At 43.4% G+C, this 8,287-nt stretch overlaps 1 pseudogene; it reads right to left on the reverse strand.

The window, feature by feature from the left end:
* Positions 1–1,866: 1,866 nt before the first annotated feature.
* Positions 1,867–2,416, reverse strand: LOC119942158 (annotated as a pseudogene).
* Positions 2,417–8,287: the final 5,871 nt, after the last annotated feature.

An 8,287-nucleotide genomic window follows, 5' to 3' on the forward strand; every position in this document is an offset into this window, starting at 1 on the left:
AGACTCACAAAGCATGGCCCACAGCACTGATGCCAGAACTCTGAATTTTAATGCTGTCTCCAGCACTGACTTGCTATTTGACCTTCGAAAAATCACTCAACCTTTTTGTGCCTTAGTTTTTTCAACCATAAAATTGTGGGTGGTGAATCTGACAACTGCTTGTAAAGCTTGAAAAAAATGGAGTTCTCATTACTGCTAACATTCATATTAGCTAAATAGCATTAGCAAAAACAGTATTTTCTGTAATAATTATGATTATAATTTCATCCAACGATCTTGGTTTGCATCTCAGATTCCTTAATTTCCAAGGTTATATATAGGTCACCAGAGACTTAAAATGCTGGAAGGGAATTCCAGAGTCTATGAGTGCCAAAACTCTAACTTTAGCCACTGCACTGCATTATGAGATTGAGAAAGTTCTATTTTAAACAATCCTAAAGAGATTATATTAGTTCTATCTTTAGGTTTTATGAACAGGAAATATAGCAACCTTCCTTGATAATTCACTCTTTCTTCCGAGTTGTAAAAAAAAGTTGTTAGAATTAAAATTACAGGGAAATGTATAGTAGTACAGTTGAACAAGGAAACCTAGGGTCAGTATTAAGAACCTTGAAATTAGATTTCATCTTTAGCTCATGATAGTGTGTACCCAGGTTGGGAACAAAGCAATATATTTATTCAGAGTTCTATCCAAACAGAGAAACTCTGGTCACTCAGTTGGTAGGAATCTCTGTTCTTCGTTTCTTCATTGTCAGTTATCAACCAGGGTGGCTGCTGCTTACCTGCCATGTAGTTTTTCTACATAGGAAAGTCACTTTTATTGCTAGAAAGGCTTATTGGCGGGAAATCTCCCTAATTTTTCTGGCTAATGGGAATTTTTGCTAGTGGGCTTTATGGATAGACCCTTAAATGCACATACACAAGCAAATGAGTTGATAATTTTGCATGTTGCAGAGGCCCCAATTTGACAATTAGCATCATATTGCAAATCTTCGGTTGTTCAGAACCCTTCAGTAGACAAAGAAGAAGAGGTTTGGGCAATTATTTTGAGAACTGGCCCATTTGCCTCAGTTTTAAGCATGCAGTGGGCCACAAATAGATTCCTCGTGGAGGTGGCAAGAAGGAGATGGAGGAAGTAAGCTCGTTGTGAGCAGGACTTTTAGACTGTGAGCCCACTGTTGGGTAGAGACTGTCTCTATATGTTGCCAACTTGTACTTCCCAAGCGCTTAGTACAGTGCTCTGCACACAGTAAGCGCTCAATAAATACAATTGATGATGATGATGATGACATGTGTCTGTCAAATTATGATGTTGTACTCTCCCAAGCACTTAGTACAGTGGCCTGCACAGAATAAATACTCAATAAATACAACTGATTGATAGATCAATTGATTGGAATATGTCTTGTACTACAATTATACTTTCCTAAGTGCAGAGTCCAGTGCATTGAATTCAGTAGGCACTCAATAAATATAATTATCATTACTTATGGGGTGAATGAGATTTCATTTATTCATTCAATCGTATTTATTGAGCACTTACTGTGTGCAGAGCATTGTACTAAGCACTTGGGAAGTACAAGTTGGCAACGTATAGAGATGGTCTCTACCCAACAGCAGGCTCACAGTCTAGAAGGGGGTGACAGACAACAAAACAAAACATAGTAACAAAATAAAATAAATAGAATATATATGTACAAGTGAAATAGAGTAACAAATCTGTACAAACATATACATATATACAGGTGCTGTGGGGAGGGGAAGGAGGTAAGGAGGGGGGATGGGGAAGGGGAGGAGGGGGAGAGGAAGGAGGGGACTCAGTCTGGGAGGAAGGGGGCTCAGTCTTCAGAGCCAGCTCCGTCTCTGTTAGGCCACCGCCATGTCACCGGAGCTCATCATGTAGCCCCAGCCAGTCACGGTGCAGCGGTGGCCATTGGGAAAGGACACGTTGGAGGCCGGGAGGCAGACGGGCCTGATGTAGTGCATATAGGCCACGGGGTCCCAGAGCCGTATCAGGGCGATGTCCCCCGTGGAGCCCTCCTCGCGGTAGTCAGGGTGGGAGTGCACCTCCTTTACTCTTTTCACCACCAAGTCGGAACTGAAGGAGTCCAGCTGGTGGGCCCCCAGCCGGACGTCGTAGTCCTCAATCTTATTTTCCCTGGGGAAGCAATGAGCGGCAGTCAGCACCCACTGACTGGCGATGAGGGAGCCCCCGCAGACGTGGCCGCTGTTGTGCAGGATGCTGACCTGCCAGGCCACTGGCCGGCCGGGGCGTTCTGCCCCCCACAATGCGGGCCTGGGGGGCTACTCCGCAAGGGACTGGGTCGGCTTCACTCCTATCAGCACCTGTACTGAGCAGCAGCAGCAGCCCCAGTAGCCCAGGTAGGCTGGGGGGCAGCCCCCTCGTCCGGCTCATGGCCCCAGAGGGGACAGACCCTCCTGTGTGTGTCCGGCCAGGCCTGACCTCTGACCTCTGACCCCCTGGCTTTTTGCCAGCCGCAGAGTTGGGGGCCCTGGCATCCAGAGTCCCCCAGAGGACACGGCCATTAGGGGACGGGAATGGAAGCAGGACTCAGGTGTCCAAGGCGGGACTCCGAGTTGTGGCTTGGCTGCGGGGAACCGGTGTCACCTGTTTCCAAATTCCAGGCCCAGAACTCACCGGGCCCCCAGCCTGGCCGCTCCCTGTACTTTATCAGATTTGAATACAGAAAAGAACTCTCCTTCCTAAGAAGCACCCTCATGATAGATGTAGGAAAAGTTCTTGTTCATTTGAGAGATTAGAACCTTCTCTTAGAAAAAACAAACCCCCTCTTAAAAGAAACTTCTGTCAGAAGTACACAAACCCCTCTCTTTAAAAAGTTTATCCATCTTCAGAACTTGGGGATATAAGTATATTCAACTGCACTTTTGGTTACATACTGTGACTCATTTTGATATTCCAACCTGGCAGATTTGTTTTTCTCCCTATCAGATCTTCCTTCACTCTTCCTTCTGCTCTCACAAGTTGTAAATATGTTAATGCCTATCTTCTTTCTTATTCAGTCCAGAAATCAATCAATCAATCAGTGGTATTTATTGAGCACTTTTTGAAGAGCCCTATGCTAAATGATTGGGTGAGTAAAATTAAACAGAGTTGGTAGAACACAGAGAAGGTAGGCCATGGAAGCAGCCTAGCCTGGTGGATAGGGAGTCAGGGGACCTAGTCAGGGGACCTGGGGAAGCAGCATGGCTCAGTGGAAAAAGCCCAGGCTTTGGAGTCAGAGGTCAGGGGTTCAAATTCTGGCTCCGCCAATTGTCAGCTGCGTGACTTTGGGCAAGTCACTTCACTTCTCTGTGCCTCAGTTACCTCATCTGTAAAATGGGGATTAAGACTGTTAGCCCCCCCCCCCCCCCCGCCCCGTGGGACAACTCAATCACCTTGTAACCTCCCTGGTGCTTAGAACAGTGCTTTGCACATAGTAAGCACTTAATAAATGCTATTATTATTATTAGGTCTTAATCCCGGCTCTGCCAATTGCTTGCTTTGTGACCTTGGGCTTGACTTCACTTAACTTCTCTGTGCCCCAGTTCTCCTGTTCTCCTTCCTACAGACCGTGAGCCACATGTGGGACAGGTACTGCGTCTAACATAACTTGTATCTACCCCAGTACTCAGAACAGTGTTTGATACTTCCCAGACTGAGCCCCCCTTTTCCTCTCCTCCTCCTTCCCTCTCCATCACCCCCCTGCCCTGCCCCGTTCCCATCCCCACAGCACTTGTGTATATTTGTACATATTTATTACTCTATTTGTTTTTAGTAATGATGTGCATATAGCTATAATTCTATTTATTCTGCTGGTATTAGCACCTGTCTACTTGTTTTGTTGTCTGTCTTCCCCTTCTAGACTGTGAGGCCATTGTTGGGTAGGGACCATCTCTATGTGTTGCCGATTTGTACTTCCCAAATGCTTAGTATGCTTACCATACTTCATGCTGCTGCCTGGATTATCTTTGTCCAGAAACACTCTGGGCATATTACTCCCCTCCTCAAAAATCTCCAGTGGCTACCAATCAATCTGCGCATCAGGCAGAAACTCCTCACCCTGGGCTTCAAGGCTGTCCATCACCTCGCCCCCTCCTACCTCACCTCCCTTCTCTCCTTCTACAGCCCACCTCGCACCCTCCGCTCCTCCACCGCTAATCTCCTCACCGTACCTCGTTTTCGCCTGTCCCGCCATCGACCCCCGGCCCACGTCATCCCCTGGGCCTGGAATGCCCTCCCTCTGCCCATCCGCCAAGCTAGCTCTCTTCCTCCCTTCAAGGCCCTGCTGAGAACTCACCTCCTCCAGGAGGCCTTCCCAGACTGAGCCCCTTCCTTCCTCTCCCCCTCGTCCCCCTCTCCATCCCCCCCATCTTACCTCCTTCCCTTCCCCACAGCACCTGTATATATGTATATGTTTGTACATATTTATTACTCTATTTATCTTACTTGTACATATCTATTCTATTTTATTTTGTTAGTATGTTTGGTTTTGTTCTCTGTCTCCCCCCTTCTATACTGTGAGCCCACTGTTGGGTAGGGACTGTCTCTATGTGTTGCCGACTTGTACTTCTCAAGCGCTTAGTACAGTGCTCTGCACATAGTAAGCGCTCAATAAATATGATTGATTGATTGATTAGTACAGTGCTCTGTACACAGTAAGTGCTCAGTAAATATGATTGAATGAATGACATTTAGTGGTTAACCAATACCATTTTAAAAACAAAACCATATGCTTCCTACTAACAAGGAAAAAGCATGTGGTCTAGAAGCTTAGACTGTAATCTTCTTGTGCGCAGGGATCGTGCCTACTAATGCTATCGTATTGTACTCTCTCAAATCATAGTTCAGTGTTGTGCATATAGTAAAGTGCTCAATAAATTCCACTGATTGCTGTTGATTGATTAATTAATGTAAGCTCTTTGTAGACAGGAAACAAGTCTAGTGCTTCTACTTTACTTTCCCAAGCACTTGGAGAGTGTTATAGCACTTAGAACTTATTCACTTATTGCACTTATTCAGCGCTTGGAACAGTGCTTTGCACATGGTAAGTGCTTAATAAATTCAATTATTATTATTATTGCTCTCAGTATGTCATACATAATGACATTAGTACATCTCCCTCTGTTAGAGAAGCAGCATGTCTCAGTTGAAAGACCCCGGGCTTGGGAGTCAGAGGTCATGGGTTCTAATCTTGTCTCTGCCACTTGTCAGCTGAGTGACTTTGGGCAAGTCACTTAACTTCTCTGTGCCTCAGTTACCTCATCTGTGAAATGGGGATGAAGACTGTGAGCCCCACGTGGGACAACCTGATCACCTTGTATCCCCCCCCAATGCTTAGAACAGTGCTTTGCACATAGTAAGCACATAACAAATACCATCATTATTATTACAACTATTACCAGGGTTTCCTTTAAAATCTGCCATTTGTTGGTTTTTGCAACTTCCTTAACACACAAAGACAGGTAAAATTGCAAATGTAATCATCCTCAAATTCAAGCGACAGTATATACCCAATCTGCAGTTTTTGTAACCTTGTTACACACCTCTTGGGGGAAATAAGATTTTAATAAGGCTTCAAAGGTGGGGAGAGTGCTCATCTGTTGGATACGAAGGGAGAAATAGTTCCTGGACAAAAGTAGAACATGGTCCTTGGCAAGATATATGAAAATGAGGTTCAGTGGTGTTAGTGGAGCAAAGTGAACTTGTTGGATTATATAGTAAGAAAGCAGAGAGGTAAGATAGGTGTGGGCAAGGTGGTTGAGTGTTTTGTAGCTAATCATAAGGACTTCGATGCAGAGGTGGATAGGCAGCCACTGGATGTTTTGAGGACGATGAAACATGGACTGACCTTTTTTTTAGGAAAATGATCTTAGAAGCAAAGGGAAGTATGGCCTTGAGTGAGGAGAGACAGGAGGCATAGAGGTCAGCAAGGAAACTGATGCAGTAGTCAAGAAGGGATAGGATAAGTGCTTGGATCAATGGGGTAGCACTTTAGGTGGAGAGGAAAGTGTAGATTTTAGCAATATTGGGGAGGTAGATCTGGAAGGATTTGGTGACAGGCTGAATATGTGGGTTGAATGAGAGAGATGAGTTGAGGATCACACCAAAGCTTGTGAGACAGGGAGGATGGTGGTACATCTGCAGTGATGGGAAAGCATTAATCCCTTGAACTCAATCAATGTTGTATTGAGCACTTTCTGTGCACAGAAAGCCCTCAATGTATACAATCGATTGATTGACGGTGTGCAGAGAACTAAACTAAGCACTTGGGAGAGTACAAACAACATTATAACAGAAACATTCCCTGCCCACAAAGAGCTTACTGTTTAGAGGGGAAGACGGGCATTAAAATAAATGAATTATGGATATGTACATAAGTGCTAAGGGGATGGAGGCAGGGTTGGTGAATAAAGGCAGCAAGCTAATCAGGGAGACTCAGAAGGGAGTGGGAAAAGGGAAAATGAGGGCTTAGTCAGGGAAAGCCTCTTGGAGGAAATGTCCCTTCAATAAGGCTTTGAAGATGCAGAGAGTAAAATTGTCTGTCAGATATGAAAAGGGAGGGCATTCCAGACCAGAGGCAGGATGTGGGCTGTGAGCCCACTGTTGGGTAGGGACTGTCTCTATATGTTGCCAATTTGTACTTCCCAAGCTCTTAGTACAGTGTTCTGCACATAGTAAATGCTTAATAAATACGATTAAAAAAAAATGTGGGTGAGAGGTCAGGAGCAAGACAGGAGAGATTGAGCTGCAGTGATTAGGTTGGCATTGGAGAAGTGAAGTAGAGCTATAACTACTGTTTATTGCACTCTCCCTAACTCGACTCGCAACACTTTTACTTTTGCGATATTAAACTTTTGGTGCATGAAAGAAAGAATAATTTCTCTTCATTTGCCTTTTCTTCATAGATGTGTGAAATAAACTATGGAGCAAAGCTAGTTATGCTGTAGTCAGTTCTTTCTAATCATTATGTCAGTATTAGCTGATCATTTCAATACAATGTTATCTTTCTGCAGCAGACTTATTGTGAAGAAACAAAGCTAAAATACCAAATGTTCACGGAATTATAAAGCATGGTGTGTAGCAAATGCACCTGTATTTCTAATTCCCAAACAAGCGAGTTGCTCTATAGAGAACAGATTTCTGTAATTCATAGTGTTCTGTCAGTGTTTTCAGAGCAAATAAATGTTGGTTTTGTCTGAATTACTTTTAATATGTTTACAATGCATGTGAGTTGTGCCTATTTCCAGAAAGAATGTAAACCCCATCTGAAATCACATTTGGTTGTGCTTTAATAGTGTAATTCATACCAATCTAATAAACAAATAAACAAATCAATTTGAGCTGTTACACAGATAACACTGATATGTAAAATATGTTCCTGAACCCAAAACGCATTTTCTGTATGGAAGTTCTCAGTGCAGAATGCATAGTGAATTTATGTGAACCGTACACAGCACTGAGCCCCTTTTATGTAGCATGTTTCCCTGGCTGATAGCTAAAAGAGGTTAGACTGAATCTCAGTGGATCAATTAACAGTGGGACCTGTCCTTCAACAGAAGAAGATCTATTTCAGGATTTGCATATCACTGAAAAAAATTACAAAGCTGAGATAAATACAAGCCCGATAATAACTCACTGCAGATTTGGCTTCGTTCCTAGATTTCCTTGACTGTTTGTCCTAATAAAGTGTCTCCATGGCACTTAGGGCAAGAAGGTTATTAGTAGCTGTCAATCAAAGGCAGGAGTATGCATCGGCAGGAGGAGGAAGAGAAGAGAGGTGACATTCATCCTCTCTCCTCACTTGTGCTGGGGAGAAAAGTCATTCAGAGCAAGTGGTTAAAAAGGAACAGGTCCCTCTTCATCCCCATGGAAAAAAAGAAAAGCCTCCTTGGTTACCAACAATTTAATAATGAAACGAAATGCATCAACCATCTTTTTTCTGCTTTATTGATGCCTGAATGTCCATTCATCCCAAGGAATATGAAGGGCATGTGAAAAACAGCTGCATGGAAGATTCTGGATTTAAATACTATTGTCTCATGCTTACATACATGCAAACACACACAAAATATGCAACATTTGTGCATATTAAGACAAGATGAAATATGAAAAATGTTCCAGTTGGACATAGCAAATGCCCAGCAAAAGAAAACTTGATCCTTATTAAAATCAAATATAGGAATCGTGACTTTTGAGAAGTTGGTACTCAGAATCTATCTGTACAGCAATTAATTAATACTTTAAAGGTCTTTAATTTACTGTACC

Source organism: Tachyglossus aculeatus, chromosome 2, assembly GCF_015852505.1.
Source record: "Tachyglossus aculeatus isolate mTacAcu1 chromosome 2, mTacAcu1.pri, whole genome shotgun sequence".
Taxonomy (NCBI): Eukaryota; Metazoa; Chordata; class Mammalia; order Monotremata; family Tachyglossidae; genus Tachyglossus; species Tachyglossus aculeatus.